We start from the raw sequence: 17,499 nt of genomic DNA, 5'->3' as shown, positions 1-17,499 counted from the left end.
ATTTTAAAATATGCAAATTGAAATAATTTATGAGATGATAACTTATGGATTACGCAACAGAGAAGTTCTCTTCTAATAATTTGTTTGCATTTTAATATTTTGAAGTAATTTTAACAGCAATTGAAACTTCATGACTTACTCTAGGTTTGCCTGAACTTACTTTTTCTTTCTTTTAAATTAGTGATAAAGGAGAAAGCAGGGCCGGATTAAGAACCTAAGAGGCCCTAAGCACTTAAAAATTTTTGATGTTCCTTAAATCTAATTAAAAACATCAATACGAATATAAAATCCTTTTCTTAAATAAGTAAATTGAAGAAAAAAAATAATAAATTTATATCACCGTCAAATTTAAAGCTTCTTGCCGAGGATCTGATGGAAATCAAAATTTTTAAATTAATTCTTTGAAGGGTTATTACTTGTGTTGGTCATTATTAGCAAAAGATAATTTAGAAGCGACGCAGTGATTTCGAATCGTAACATAAAAAATTGTACAACAAACGCTGCTTGAGAATCTGGACAGTTGCGTTGAAGTTGCCATTAGAGTATTGTTCTTTTGCCAAATGTTACGAAGTATCAGGCCCGGACTGGGATCTGAAATCGGCCCGGGCATTTCAGAGATATCGGCCCTCTGCTTCTTCAAAAGTCATTAAATTAAAATTTAATTTAACTTTTGACGAGGCTCACTATTTTCTGCCACTTTATCGATTATGTCGTCGCTATCTAATTTCATTAATAGATCTTTTTCTATTGCCATTACCATGAGAGCATTCAAATTATCCGAAGATAAAGTACTCCTCATTCGATTTTTAATTACTTTTAATGTGGAGAATGATCTTTCACAAGGCACCTGACTTTTTAACAATGTTAGTAAAAATTTTAATGCTAGACTAATTAAATTGTAAGAAATGTTTAATAAATTGAATCTGTGTAACGTCTTGTAGCAACACAATTTTTGCAAGCACTGCGTGTCTCTCATTTTAGACTTACTTCTTCTTTTGTTTCCAAAATAAAGTCGTTATTATCTTCATTTGAATGATCTTCTGTGATTATTTTATAATCTTCTAAGTCTGAATTTTTCAGTTTTTCCCAATATAAAGCTAAATTTCTTAGTTCAATCCGCAAATTTTCACCTATAGCTGTTTCGTCAAATTTTAGCAAGAGTTTGCTTAACTCATTTAGTTCGCCAGATTGAAGCTTGTTAAGACGTTTTTCAGGGAAACGTTTCGGATCTAGATAGGAAAAATCCGCGTGCAATTTTCCATTTGCCGGAAATCGGCGTTCCATTGACGCTACAACTGTGCTGAAAATAATGTTATGGACGTTTATCTTAAGTGCAGTGGTTTCATCATCAAAAACTGTTTCATTCGACGCTGTCTCACGCGGCATCAATTTTCTTTTCTTCAATCTTTTTTATGGAAACTTTGTTTGAATTTCAGTTTCTTCAAGTTCCTTATTTGCGCGAATAATGAAATCATCTGTAACTTTTTGTACACCTTCAAAATCTCTCACAATTTTTTTAGTTCTGAACACGTTTGTGGTACCATTCCAAAAGCTTTTAAGATGTCTAAACCAGAGGTTTGCAAATATTGGCAGAGCGGTGTAGTTAATTCAAATATTCTTGAGAATATTTTGGCGGAGATTACTGTTTCATATTTGCAAAATGATTCTAAAAATATTTTTGCCTTTGCACGGATATCTGGTTTGAAATTTGAATTTTGTTGTATAGTTTCTAAACTTGTAATCAATGTGACATATAACGGCTTAATAGTTGAATCTGAGCTTGAAAATTAACCAAAAATTTTCTTTAATGAAAAATCTTTGAACCACCAACGTGTTTCTCCAATAGTTGCTAGCCTTTTTTTTATTTCCGTGCTCGTTACTTTGTTCCCAGATGTCCATGCGTTGGTATGATTCACGAAAAAATACTGCGACGCTATTTAGTAGGCTGAAAAACGATGCACTTTCAATTAGTGCCTTCGTGTTATCTCCTAAAACTAAATTTAAGACATGTGCATAACATCAAACATGAATTTGATCTGAGGACTCTTTGGAAAGCCATGACGAAAATCCATTATATTCATCTTGCATATTTGCAGCCCCGTCAGTTGAATTACGGATGCACTTTGTTGTATCTATATTACAAGACTTTAAAACTGAATCCACTAAGGAAAGCATATTCTGTCCAGTTGAAGATTTACACTCTACAACAGCGAGAAGTCTTTCATATACACGATATTTCATATATTTTTTAAATAGAAACCTATATCTTATTTGACATCATTGGAGAGTTTTTGAAAAAAAATAACTTTTACTTAAAATATTTTCTAATATCTCCTACTATTTTCAAGATAATAGATGAGAAAAAATGCGTATTAAATAGATTTTGACGTATTCACTAAAAAAAAATTTTTTCGTCATAATGTCTTTTACCTTCATTAAAACACATTTGTGCTTTTCTTCCCATGTTTTATAAGAAACGAAGCGATTTTGATAATTTAAGTGAATTATTTTTGATAAAAATGATAAACTGAAGTAAATAATCAGAATTTTTTCTCATCTGTTATCTTGAGATATAGAAAATAAGATATAAAAAATAAGTAAGAGATATAAAAAAAATTAAAGTAAAAGTTTCTTTTTTTCGAAAACCCTCTCCAATGATGCAAAATAAGATATAGGTTTCCATTTAAAAAATCAAAACTGTGTACAAATTCCGGTACTTCCGGGAATTAACAATATCACTATTGAATTCCTTGGGATCGATTTAGTTATTAGATTTTTTATTTCAAATAAATTATTTGCTCCATTCTCAAAAAAATGGGTGGCACGCATGATCTGAATTACCCTGTATATTAAAACAATATTATTACTACATATATCATATATGTTATTTAATATTATTATTTGCGCAATATTATTTGAAATTCATGCAATGTATAAAAAAAAAATTCGCTGCTAGCTCGGTCCTACCGGCCCTCAGGCCAGACCGGCCCACCGGGCATTTGCCCGGTCTGCCTACTGGCCAGTCCGGGCCTGCGAAGTATAAAGTAAGCAAGTTTGATTTTCTTTTTTTTTCTTTCTGATCTCCTTCTTTAAATCGTCCAACCTGTATTTCTTTATTGTTTTATTAGAATTACATACATTTGCAGGCTTATTTGCTCAATTTAGGCGAATAAACCTTTGTCAAGTAGAAGAAGAGATAGAACAATTTAGAGAAGGGCATAACAAAGAATACATCCAGGGTTACGGTGGAATTCGAACTCGCCACCTCTACGCTTTGCACAACGTTTCATTGGAGATCGGCAAGGGAGGAGCCAACCTGTATTCCATTTTACAGAAGTAGCAAGAGGGTGTACGCTAGTTGTTTTAATCTTACCATCAAAACTAATTTTACAAGAAACAATAAACTTCTGAAAGTCATTCTTAATAATTTAGATTTATTGCTATACTAAGAAGTTAATGAAATCTTACAAATCTTACTTAAATTAAAATATTCGATGTGATTCTTCAAAGCAAATATATATATATATATATATATATATATATATATATATATATATATATATATATATATATATATATATATATATATGTATTCTTAGAATAACTATCCCACAGTGGACTGATCGTTAAGACCCGGTTCCCTGCAGATCACGGAAGTCAAGCATCACCGGCTGCGGCCAATGTGCGGGTGGGTGACCACTTGAATCAGTCTGCGTAAGGACAAAAGGGTGTGCGGTATTGGTCCTCGTTAAATTGTTCTACGGTAAAGTGCTAGACTTCACGTGTAGGTCGGCGGGCTACCGAAGGGGGGTATCATCCCCTCTGTAAAGGATCAAAATAGTGAAGGCATGTCTTCGGATCATCCTAGGGGATGTTTCTCAGACCGTCGCCGATAGCCCATTGCCCAGCTCTAGTGCGTTGTAAATGAACTACAACAGCAGCAACAAAATTATGATCATTAATTTAGATTTTAGGAAGAATTCCGTATTTTTGCTATCTCGATTTGTTTTTCTGTTTTCAACAAACACTTGATGATGGATTGCGATTTGATACCATGAAACTTTCAAATAAAAAAAGACGCTGATGGGGAGAAAAGGTAGTAGATAATTTTTAAAATTTGAGGACTTTTTTTCCTCAAAGTTTTTCAGCAATAAGGTTATAAGGTTAGTAATATTGGTTAGGCAACTTAATATTTGTCAGCTGTCCATTATTATTTATACTGACGAAAATCGATTTTTGGATTATGCTGATAATCCTTCTGACCTGTTTTAAGCAGAACCTTTATAGTTAATTTAGTCCTTGTAAGTACACTATTTTCGTTTTTTAGCGATCCCGCAGTTTACTGATCGCAAAGACATGGCTACCAGTAGAACACCTAAGTCAAGCATCACTGACTGCGGTCATTTAGAGGGTGGGTGACCACATTGATAAGCCGGGGGTGTGCGGTACTGGTCCTCGTTAAATTGTTCTATCGTGAAGTGCTCGAATTCACGAGCAGGTCGTCGGGCTACCAATGCAGGGAAGCCATCCCCTCTGCAGAGCATAAAAATTGCGAGGCATGTCTTCGGTTTATTCTCAGGGATGTTTCCCAGAACGTCGCCAATAGACATAGTGCAGCTCTAGTGTTGACGTAAATAAAATACCTACCTACCGTTTTTGAGTGTTGACATGATTTAGCAAGTCAGGGGTGCAAATCTACCAACGATTTCAGTTTGTCACCCAACAGCAAAGTCACTAAATTCTATGGCTAATAAAATAGTTATTCTAAAAAAAAAATTCTGCTTTGAATATATAAAAAATTCCAGCGAATATTTTAATATAAGTGAGACTTGAAACATTTCATTAACTTCTTAATACAGCAATACTAATGATGTCTTAGCACCTGGGCATTTTCCTTTTTTATGATACGAAGACAAATCAGACGCATTCGTAAACTACACTTTTTTGGTACTAAGCTCACAGTTGTCGAATTGATCTTGAGCCATAGTTCCTGCTGCATCACGGTGGAGAAGGTCGCAGGATCGAGCCCCGAAGTTTCAACCGAATTCTAGCACTTACAAATATGCAAGTAACCGAATGATCTGCATAAAAACTTTATTTTGAAATATAAAAAATTACACCGCAGTGTCATGTTGTGTTTCTATGTCTTATAATTAAACAGTCATGTACCACTTATAAATATTCGTTGTACTTATTGGGTGAATTTGGATTATAAACGTCCCGCAGTGGACTGATCGTTAAGACACGGTTCCCAGCAGATCACCGAAGTCAAGCATCACTGGCTGCGGTCAGTGTGCGGGTGGGTGACCACTTGGATCAGTCTGCATAGGGACCGAGGGTGTGCGGTATTGGTCCTCGTTAAACTGTGCTACCGTAAAGTGCTCGACTTCGCGCGCAGGTCGTCGGGCTACCGAAGCGGGGGTGCCATCCCCTCCGCAGAGGATCAAAATTGTGATGGCATGTCTTCGGATCATCCTCCGGGATGTTTCCCAGACCGTCGCCAATAGCCCATTGTGCAGCTCTAGTGCGACGTAAATTAACAACAACAACAACAACTGGATTATAAACGTGTGATCATCTTTATTGTAGTTTGGTGCTTCAGCTTCCAGACTTTTTCAGTCCCTGAATTTTCTGCGGTTAAACTTTAATGCGATACGACTTTTCATTATATAAATTTAAGTTATTAAGAATGACTTTAGGCAGTTTATTAATTCTTGTAAAATTACTTTTCATGTAAAGTAGTAACGAGAGTACATCTTCTTGCTACTTCTATAAATTGGAATACAGGTTGAACAATTTAAATAAGTAGATCAGAATAGAAAAGAAAATTGAACTTGCTCTCTTTATACTTCGGAGCAATTGGCAAAAGAACAATACTTTGATGGCAACTTCAATGCAAATATCCAAATTCTTAAGAAACGTTTGTTGTAAAATTTTTTATGTTACGATTCGAATTCTGAACGACTGCATAGCTTCTGAATTACCTTTTGCTAATAATGACCAACACAAGTAATATAACTGTGACCATAGGATGAAAATCTATTTAAGCTCTTCAGCCACCTCGTAGCGTGCTCTAGTTCAAAAGTTTATCTAACTGAGTATTGTCATCTCAATACGCTCTTACGAATTAACCTTCTAAATTTCCGGAATTTTAGCTACGGCAGCTTCAGCTATATTTGGTAAGTTTTATCTTTGAAGCTTTATAGAATTTTTAGTAGTGTAGAATAAAATTTGGATTGTTTTAAAATTTTCTTTTATTAAAAAATTAATATTTTTGAATTTTTAAAGAAATCGTGATATTTTAATTTTTAAAAATTAGATAGGAAATATTAAGTGATCTAAATTTATCTAAAATTTACTGTAATTTTTGTTCCATGAGTTAGTTTTAATAAAACTAGTGATTGATTACGTCTGCGTTAATAAAAGCCGTTACTTAGAAATTATAATATTTTCGACCATTTGATCACACACTGAATTTAATTAAATTCATATTCTGTTTTTCTCACGGAATGCCAAACTATATTTAATGAAGTTAGGTAAGCATTGCTTTTTAAATGTTCTAAAATAAATGGCCTAAACATTTCAAACCAACTTCATTTTTAATTCAATAACATAAGTAACGCTCATAAACAAAATATTTGAAATAAATGCTATTTTCCAGTGAACTTACACTCGTAAAAATAAATGCGTATTCACTGTCGAACACACATTGATTAATGCGATTGTGCGTAAAAAATGAAAAGAATGAAAAAAGTTAAAAATCAGTAAAAACTTCAACAGATCAAACAAGTATTTGAATCTACAAATTGTTAAACTACACTTGTGTAAAGTTTTCGTTTATCTTGTATTAATTTCTTAAGTTAAGCGCAAATTAATTTGTATAAAAACTTGTCGTATATGACATTGTATATTTTAAATGCGAAATTTTAGTTAAATTTTAAGTCTGAATAATTAGTTATTTTGCTTTACCGTAAATGAATATTTTTAGATTTATATGAAATTTAAAATTCTAAATGTTTCTGTGTCATTATAGGTTAATTGGCAATTGCATCTACAGTAACTAGAGCCACGCATTAAGGACTGGATATATTGACCACGCATTAAGGACTGGATATATTGACCACGCATTAAGGACTGGATATATTGACCACGCATTAAGGACTGGATATATTGACCACGCATTAAGGACCGGATATATTGACCACGCATTAAGGACCGGATATATTGACCACGCATTAAGGACCGGATATATTGACCACGCATTAAGGACCGGATATATTGACCACGCATTAAGGACCGGATATATTGACCACGCATTAAGGACCGGATATATTGACCACGCATTCAGGACCGGATATATTGACCACGCATTCAGGACCGGATATATTGACCACGCATTCAGGACCGGATATATTGACCACGCATTCAGGACCGGATATATTGACCACGCATTCAGGACTGGATATATTGACCACGCATTCAGGACTGGATATATTGACCACGCATTCAGGACTGGATATATTGACCACGCATTCAGGACTGGATATATTGACCACGCATTCAGGACTGGATATATTGACCACGCATTCAGGACTGGATATATTGACCACGCATTCAGGACTGGATATATTGACCACGCATTCAGGACTGGATATATTGACCAAGCATTCAGGACTGGATATATTGACCACGCATTCAGGACTGGATATATTGACCACGCATTCAGGACTGGATATATTGACCACGCATTCAGGACTGGATATATTGACCACGCATTCAGGACTGGATATATTGACCACGCATTCAGGACTGGATATATTGACCACGCATTCAGGACTGGATATATTGACCACGCATTCAGGACTGGATATATTGACCACGCATTCAGGACTGGATATATTGACCACGCATTCAGGACTGGATATATTGACCACGCATTCAGGACTGGATATATTGACCACGCATTCAGGACTGGATATATTGACCACGCATTCAGGACTGGATATATTGACCACGCATTCAGGACTGGATATATTGACCACGCATTCAGGACTGGATATATTGACCACGCATTCAGGACTGGATATATTGACCACGCATTCAGGACTGGATATATTGACCACGCATTCAGGACTGGATATATTGACCACGCATTCAGGACTGGATATATTGACCACGCATTCAGGACTGGATATATTGACCACGCATTCAGGACTGGATATATTGACCACGCATTCAGGACTGGATATATTGACCACGCATTCAGGACTGGATTTATTGACCACGCATTCAGGACTGGATTTATTGACCACGCATTCAGGACTGGATTTATTGACCACGCATTCAGGACTGGATTTATTGACCACGCATTCAGGACTGGATTTATTGACCACGCATTCAGGACTGGATTTATTGACCACGCATTCAGGACTGGATTTATTGACCACGCATTCAGGACTGGATTTATTGACCACGCATTCAGGACTGGATTTATTGACCACGCATTCAGGACTGGATTTATTGACCACGCATTCAGGACTGGATTTATTGACCACGCATTCAGGACTGGATTTATTGACCACGCATTCAGGACTGGATTTATTGACCACGCATTCAGGACTGGATTTATTGACCACGCATTCAGGACTGGATTTATTGACCACGCATTCAGGACTGGATTTATTGACCACGCATTCAGGACTGGATTTATTGACCACGCATTCAGGACTGGATTTAGAGCAGTTCCTATCAGTAAGAGTATTTTATCCTTCTAGGATCTTTATTCCAAGACACTCCCCTCTAAAATTATCTATCGATAAGTTATTCAATATTCTCTCAAAGTTAAATGTTTTGTTAAAAATGTTAGATAATCAGTTAGATATGTATGATTTATGCAACAACGTAACTTTTTATGCTATATTCAAAATTTTACTTGCTGTTTTGTGTTAAAATTCAGTTCAAAATTCTTAAATTTTCTAGCTTTGAAGTTAGCCACTCTTTTTAAAGTTTACTTAAATGCAATTTTGTTACAACTAAGTTTTTTCAAAGTATTTAACTTAAATTTACTTTAAAACATAATTTGAGAGCAGATTGTTGCGAGAGAAAATTATTAGCATACTTATGAGCAATTAGAAAACTTATATTTTGATCCCTTGGTTTCTATTGAAATTTTTATACGATTAGAAATTTAGAGGTTGAGATTTTAATTCTGGTATTACACTTTACTCGTATTTTGTTTATCGCTAGTGGTAAATTCGAAGCAGCATTGATAGAATGTAATACTTGCGAACTTTTAATGTATTCAGCAAATCTTCATATATTTTAAAATTCTAAATCCCTGACAATTTTATTTTTAAAAAAAATTACAACTTCAAATTGAACGGATAAATGACAAATTTACTGGATGTTTCAAAACTGCGATTGATATACAAGAACTGACAGTTACTATTCAAAGCAATGCAGTAAATTATATGTAAATTCTACGTTCTAGGGATAATCAATAATATGATAAATATACCATATCTTTAATTTTACATTGATAGTGTCGGATCTCATATGGTTTGTTACGGAATAGTCACCTTGTTTTATATAAGTTTGAATATCATAATCGAATTTAATACTTTGTTATATACCAGAAATAATTTCCAATGAAACCTAATAGATTTTAATAAAAAAGCAACCGAGCATTGACATACTTTTATTAATCTATACGCAAAATTTTTTCAAGCATTATTATTTAAAAACTTGTTTGCTTAAGTATATTTCAATATTGTCTAGCCTCAAAAAATATAATTGTGTGTTAGCAAATGATTTTGGTTTCCTATTGAAATTTCTGTTAAACCAAATATTTCGGGAAGTTTTTAAGAAATACTTGATTAGTTTTTAATACTATAAGAGTCGGTGCAAATTTTCAAGTCTTTTAGAAGAAAAAACGTTTCACTAATAAACATGTTATATTCATATCTACAGATCACTTTGCGACTGCTTTCACACGCTAATTATTAAAGTATTTTATCTGTTTAAGCATTATTATACAAAAACTTTGCTAAAAAATTTCTTTTTCAAAGAATCTGTGAAAATCTCCTGCGTATGAATTATATTGGGAAAAAATATAACGTATTGTAACGTACATTGTAGTATTTTTTAAAAAAAAAAAAGACAAAATACAGTTTGTGTTAACTGAAGTTTAAGAGCTCTAGATTCTATTCCTTCTACACAGTGTAAAAATACCTTTAACTTCATAGTCTCGGGGCATACAGTTCAACTAAGCGGTAAACTGGGTTGTATATTTGTCACTCTTTTTCGAAGCAGACACTCTATGATCACATTCATTAAATATTCTTCGTTGCTAAAAAAGTTAATATTCGTTAAACCAGTTAAATAACAATACTTTACACTCACTTGAATAGTATTGTAATTTAAAACAGAATAAAGTGCATTATTCAAATTGGGCGTCATGTTACTCTTAACAATGAAATTTTCGAAGCTCTATATCCAAATTCCTTCTCAATGAATTCTTATCTTTAAAATTTATTTATTAATGATGCATTTTAATAATTTTCTGTTCATGTTTCGTTTAAAGTGTAATTTTACTTATTGCTTGGCTTCTAAGGATGATTGCGCACAAATATAAATAAAACAACCTATATAACTTTAGATTCAGCCCATAATTAAACATTGCATATACTAAACACCGCGTCAGATGACGCGGAGAAAATTAAGAAAACAGATGTTTTCTTAATTTCGGCAACAAAAAAATTTTAGAGGTCTCAGAGGAAATTAATTCATTTTCAGTGATACGGAATTCAATAATTCTAATTTAATGTAATCACTTTTAAAGAAAAGTCTATGCGTTTTAATTTTAAATTTTGCGAAGGAAAAATTCTGACTCATTTTTAAGAGTATGTGGGGAAAAAATGTTTTTAAGTGAAATATTTAATATTTTCTCTCCTAAATACGCACAACTTAGTTTTAACAATTTTTTTTTTTTTTTTTTTTTTTTTTTTTTTTTTTTTTTTTTTGGATTGATCACTTTTAAAAGTAGTGTAATTGTAATTTTCATGTCTATTATTGCAAATTAAAAACAATTTAAGAGGATTTAATTCTAAAAAGCGAAATAAATATTTTATCGGGAATTGTAATTTGAGAAACTAGTTAATAATTCTTAAAATTAGGAAGAAACTGTTTAAGACTCAGTATTTCTTCCAATATGGTATTCATGAAATCTAAATTATTTTTATTTACGTTGGAATATTTCATTTCTTTCGCATTGCTTGTGAAACATCAACAAAATATCTCAGTATTTAATTTTATTAAGGATAAGAAACTACCAAAACGGTGACTAATAAAATGAATAAGAATTTTTGAAAACCAATTATTACAGTAAGTAGATGGTTTTGATACAGGTATTTTAAACTGGTATCAACAACATTGATGATACACTGCTAAATACTTTGATGCTAATAACATTGACTTTTACTAAACACTAGCATTAATACTAATAATCCTAACACCGAAAAGTATTTAGGAGTGTTGTCAGTAACATGGAGGGTCTACAACTATTTTAAATATCGGGCATCTGGTCGCTACTGCTATAGCAGGCCCAAAAAGTGAAACAAAAGCAAAAGTCTTTAAGGCTAGTTTATGTTCTAGAGCATGCTGGGCTCTTAAAAATTTATACTGATTCCTAGAAATTTGTTTTTTTGTAGACCCCAGAATATGAAATGAGACAAATTTATTACCTTGCAAATAATATGCTATGAAATGTTTTAATTAGTTTTTTGTATAAAGTACACAAGGATGTATACAGTCTATGCAAGTAGTGCAAATGTGTAACAGTACGTACTTTTTTAGATGCAAATCAAGCAATGCAAAAGAAATACTTATTCTAATGTAGTTTAAAATAACGCAATACTTTTAATATGAAATTTGATAAAATCTAGTGTAATATGGCTTCAGCTAAGAAAATAGTGATGGGAGCTTCCAGATTATGAAATTTTTATCGGAGTAATTTTTTATAAATGGAATTAAACATGGGATGAAATAGCCCGGGAATTTCCTCTTGAGTTTAATTCCAGAAAATAAACTTTTCTCAATAAATTTAATTCTTACTTTGATTATATAATTAAATTTATTAATTTTAGTATGTTAATAGTAACTAAATTTATTTCTTCCCACATACAGTCTTGTTCAGAACTTAATTTTAATGATTTTTAACAAATTAAAGAATTCACTTCTTACTGATTTTACTTAAGAATTTAGTTATTTCAATTTATTTTCCACTGTTTTCTAGTTTTAAGCTAGCTTATAACAAGCGAGTTCTCAACGGAGCAAAATTACATTATTAAATTCTTTGCTAGTTTTAATTTATCAACACAGTACAAGAGATTTAAAATTTTAAATACAATAAATGTATCTAAAAAAGTTGAACCAAACATTAAATTCAGGAATCTGTTTATGAAGTAAAGGAGCAATTTTTAATATTGTATTTCAGGAATTTTCAATATGAGATCTGAAACTTCGCGTTCATTGAAAATATTATTATTTATAATTTAACCGAATGTAAACGTTGACCAACTTAAACCTTAGTGTACAATAGATTTTTTAAGCTAATTTTAATTATTTTCTAACCTAAAATATTTAAATCTATCAATAGTTCGATTTTAATTCGATTAAAAAGATAATTATATCAAAGTAGTTTGAGTTCGTGGTGAAAGAATTTAGATTATATTAATTTAAACATTTCTTCCATTTTTAAAATATGCTTTAAAGATATAAATTCGTTAAGATTGGAATTTTGTCTAACATTGTAAATTAGTTACAAGTTTCAAAATGAACTCTCCTTACAAACTTCAGTTATCACAAATAAAGTATTTTTTGTCTGCAGATGTATGGATTAATTAAATGATACTTGAATATACAGCACAATGGCAGTATAAACAGATATTTTTTGTTTAAAATTTCCTCTTTGTATCTCATATTTTAAATTTGAAGGAAATCTTAAATTATTTAACACACTGAAGTTGTAATTCCTAACTTTTGTCCCATTTAATTTTTATGCTTATAAGTCTCTTTTCAGTCAAAATCAATTTGTGTTAAATTACTATTTTTAATATACATTTTTTGTAATGTTATGTTTCTTTAAAAATAGCACACTTCCTTAACGAGGACAACTTCAGCAGAAATGAGTTCTCTAATTTGTTACGAAATACTGAAATCCGTTCAATTTCTACAGTGCATATTTATCCCAATTTTATACATACTCTACAATCTTAAGCCTATATCATCCAAAATACTTAAGGGAAGTCACCAATTTAAGTTTAAGAAACACATTTTTACCCTATGTAGCAAAAGGTGAAAATTCGGTAATAACACCTGCTCGCGGAATTCTGAAAATGCTGAAACAATCAGGGTTAGTTCAAATATAATAAAAATTAAATGAAGGTTTCCAGATTTTTAATTTCCCGTTGATAAGAAAGCTCAGTTTTAGCAATAAAATTTTTAGTGGCTCTATATGACTTTAAATATTTACACAATTTTAACTGTATCCTATTTTTTACTAAACCAATCGGGTTCCTGATAGGATACTGGCAAATATACGCGTTTGAATAATACTCTAGAAATTTGACGGGGAAAGAATAAGCTGTGGGTAATAAAAAGTGCAGTATTTTAATTAAAGAAACTAAAACCAAATGTTTTTCATTTGCTCCCTACTGATTGATTTATTTGTATGTATTGCTATGTTTCTAGAATGAAGTAAAAGCAAATTCTTAAAATAGTGGTACTGTTCGTTTCCGAAGGGAACGATTACCAGGACGATTGTCATAGAGAATGAGTAATTTGGTTGTATACATCCTGAAATAAGCGCGGCACACGTTAAAGACGGACACTTTTTTTTCACTACACTCATGCATTTATGAAATCGAAGTAGTCCTGACTCATGCGCAAATGTGCGGAATGCTTAGCGATAAAAAATATACAGAACTACCATTCCAGACAGTGGTAAACTAAAACTTTTATAAATAAAAAAATTAACTGCTTATTATTTACTGGGAGTCTCGTATTTAAGAATGGATTTATTTACTGGGAGTAGCCACGCATTAAAGACTGGATTGAGAGCAGTTCCTATCAGTAAGAGAATTTTATCCTTCTAGGATCTTTATTCCAAGACACTCCCCTTTTTATCTATCAATAAGTTATTCAATATTCTCTCAAAGTTAAATGTTTTGTTAAAAATGTTAGATAATCAGTTAGATATGTATGATTTATGCAACAACGTAACTTTTTATGCTATATTCAAAATTTTACTTGCTGTTTTGTGTTAAAATTTAGTTCAAAATTCTTAAATTTTCTAGCTTTGAAGTTAGCCACTCTTTTTAAAGTTTACTTAAATGCAGTTTTGTTACAACTAAGTTTTTTCAAAGTATTTAACTTACATTTACTTTAAAACATAATTTGAGAGCAGATTGTTGCGAGAGAAAATTATTAGCATACTTATGAGCAATTAGAAAACTTATATTTTGATCCCTTGGTTTCTATTGAAATTTTTATACGATTAGAAATGTAGAGGTTGAGATTTTAATTCTGGTATTACACTTTACTCGTATTTTGTTTATCGCTATTGGTAAATTCGAAGCAGCATTGATAGAATGTAATACTTGCGAACTTTTAATGTATTCAACAAATCTTCATATATTTCAAAATTCTAAATCCCTCATAATTTTAGTTTTAAAATAATTACAACTTCTTCAAATTGAACAAATTTACTGGATGTTTCAAAACCGTGATAGATATGAGAACTGACAGTTACTTTTCAAAGCAAAGCAGTAAATTATATGTTAATTCTACGTTCTAGGGATAATTAATAATATGGTAAATATACCAAATCTTTAATTTTACAATGATAGTGTGATAGATGATAGTGTGATACATATGGTTTGTTACGTAATAGTCACCTTGTTTTGTATAAGTTTGAACATCATAATAGAATTTAATACTTTGTTATATGCCAGAAATAATTTTCAATGAAACCTAATATATTTTAATAAAGAACAACTGATTATTGACATACTTTTATTAGTCTATACGCAAAATGTTTTCAAGCATTATTATTTAAAAACTTGTTTGCTTAAGTATATATCAATATTGTCTAGCCTCAAAAAATATAATTGTGTGTTAGCAAATGATTTTGGTTTCCTATTGAAATTTCTGTTAAACCAAATATTTCGGGAAGTTTTTAAGAAATACTTGATTAGTTTTTAATACTATAAGAGTCGGTGCAAATTTTCAAGTCTTTTAGAAGAAAAAAACTTTCACTAATAAACATGTTATATTCATATCTACAGATCACTTTGCGACTGCTTTCACACGCTAATTATTAAAGTATTTTATCTGTTTAAGCATTATTATACAAAAAATTTGCTAAAAAATTACTTTTTCAAAGAATCTGTGAAGATCTCCTGCGTATGAATTATATTGGGAAAAATATAACGTATATAGATATTGTAGTATTTATTTTTTAAAAAAGTGATAAAAATACTGTTTGTGTTAATTGAAGTGTATGAAAGCTCTAGAATCTGTTCCTTTCCTTCTACACAGTGTAAAAATACACTTTATAATTTAGTGATATACGGTTCTCTTAAGTGGTAAACTGGATTGCATATTTTTCACTTTTTTGAAGCAAACAATCTAATTCATTAAATATTCCTCGCTCCTAAAAAAGTTAAATATTCCTGAATGCAGCTAAATTAGTATACATTAACTTGAATAGTATTTTAATTTAAAACAGAATAAATGACATTATTCGAACTGGGCGTCATGTTACTCTTTACAAGGAAATTTTTAAAGCTGTACATCCAAATTCCATTTCAATAAATTTTTATCTTTGAAATTTATTTATTAAATGGTGCATTTTAATAATTTTTGCTCTTAATGCTCCATTTAAGGTGTATTTTACTTATTGCTTGGTTTCTAAGGATGCATGCACGCAAATATAAATAAAACAACAAATATAACTTTCATTAGATTCAGCCCATAATTAAACATTGCATATGACACTGAACACCGCGTAACTTTTTTCTTAATTTCGGGACAAAAAATTTTCAGAGTTCTGAGAAGAAATTAATTCATTTTCGGTTGAGTATACTTTCAAAACAAAATATTAAATATATTTACAAAATTGTTTTAAAAGTGTCATTGTTAATATTTTTTGATGCAAAATTCAATAATTCTAATTTAATAAAATCAATTTAAGAAAAAGTCAAATAAGCGCTTCATTTTTAATTTTATGAAGGAAAAATTCAGGCTCATTTTTAAGATGAGTATGTGGGAAAAAATTTTTTTAAGTGAAACATTTAATATTTTCTCTCCTAAATGCGCACAGCTTAGTTTTTACAGATTGTCTTTTTTTTCTTTTTTTTTTTTTTTTTTTTTTTTGATTTATCACTTTTAAAAGTAGTGTAATTGTAATTTTCATGTCTATTATTGTAAATTAAAAACAATTTAGGAGGATTTAATTTTAAAAAGCGAAATATTTTATCGGGAATTGTAATTTGAGAAACTAGTTAATAATTCTTAAAATTAGGAAGAAACTGTTTAAGACTCAGTATTTCTTCCAATATGGTATTCATGAAATCTAAATTATTTTTATTTACGTTGGAATATTTCATTTCTTTCGCATTGCTTGTGAAACATCAACAAAATATCTCAGTATTTAATTTTATTAAGGATAAGAAACTACCAAAACGGTGAGTAATAAATTGAATAAGTATTTTGGAAAACCAATTATTACAGTAAGTAGATGGCTTTGATACAGGTATTTTAAACTGGTATCAGCAACACTGATGATACACTGCTAAATACTTTGATGCTAATAACATTGACTTTTACTAAACACTAGCATTAATACTAATAATCCTAACACCGAAAAGTATTTAGGAGTGTTGTCAGTAACATGGAGGGTCTACAACTATCTCAAATATCGGGCATCTGGTCGCTACCGCGTCTAAAAACCTATAGCAGGCCCAAAAAGTGAAACAAAAGCAAAAGTCTTTAAGGCTATTTTATGTTCTAGAGCATGCTGGGCTCTTAAAAATTTATACTGATTCTTAGAAATTTGTATTATTGTAGACCCCAGAATATGAAACGAGACAAATTTATAACCTTGCAAATAATATGCTATGTAATGTTTCAGTTTTTGTATAAAGTACACAAGGATGTATACAGTCTATGCAAGTAGTGCAAATGTGTAACAGTACGTACTTTTTTAGATGCAAATCAAGCAATGCCAAAGAAATACTTATTCTAATGTAGTTTAAAATAACGCAATACTTTTAATATGAAATTCGATAAAATCTAGTGTAATATGGCTTCAGGTATGAAAATAGTGTTGGGAGCTTCCAGATTATGAAAATTTTTTATAAATGGAATAAAACATGGGATGAAATAGCCCGGGTATTTCATCTTGCGTTCAATTCCAGAAAATAAACTTTTCTCCATAAA

The sequence above is a fragment of the Parasteatoda tepidariorum genome, chromosome 6, assembly GCF_982258835.1.
Source record: "Parasteatoda tepidariorum strain Cologne lab strain chromosome 6, Ptep-v5.0, whole genome shotgun sequence".
Taxonomy (NCBI): Eukaryota; Metazoa; Arthropoda; class Arachnida; order Araneae; family Theridiidae; genus Parasteatoda; species Parasteatoda tepidariorum.
This window is presented reverse-complemented; position numbering follows the sequence as displayed.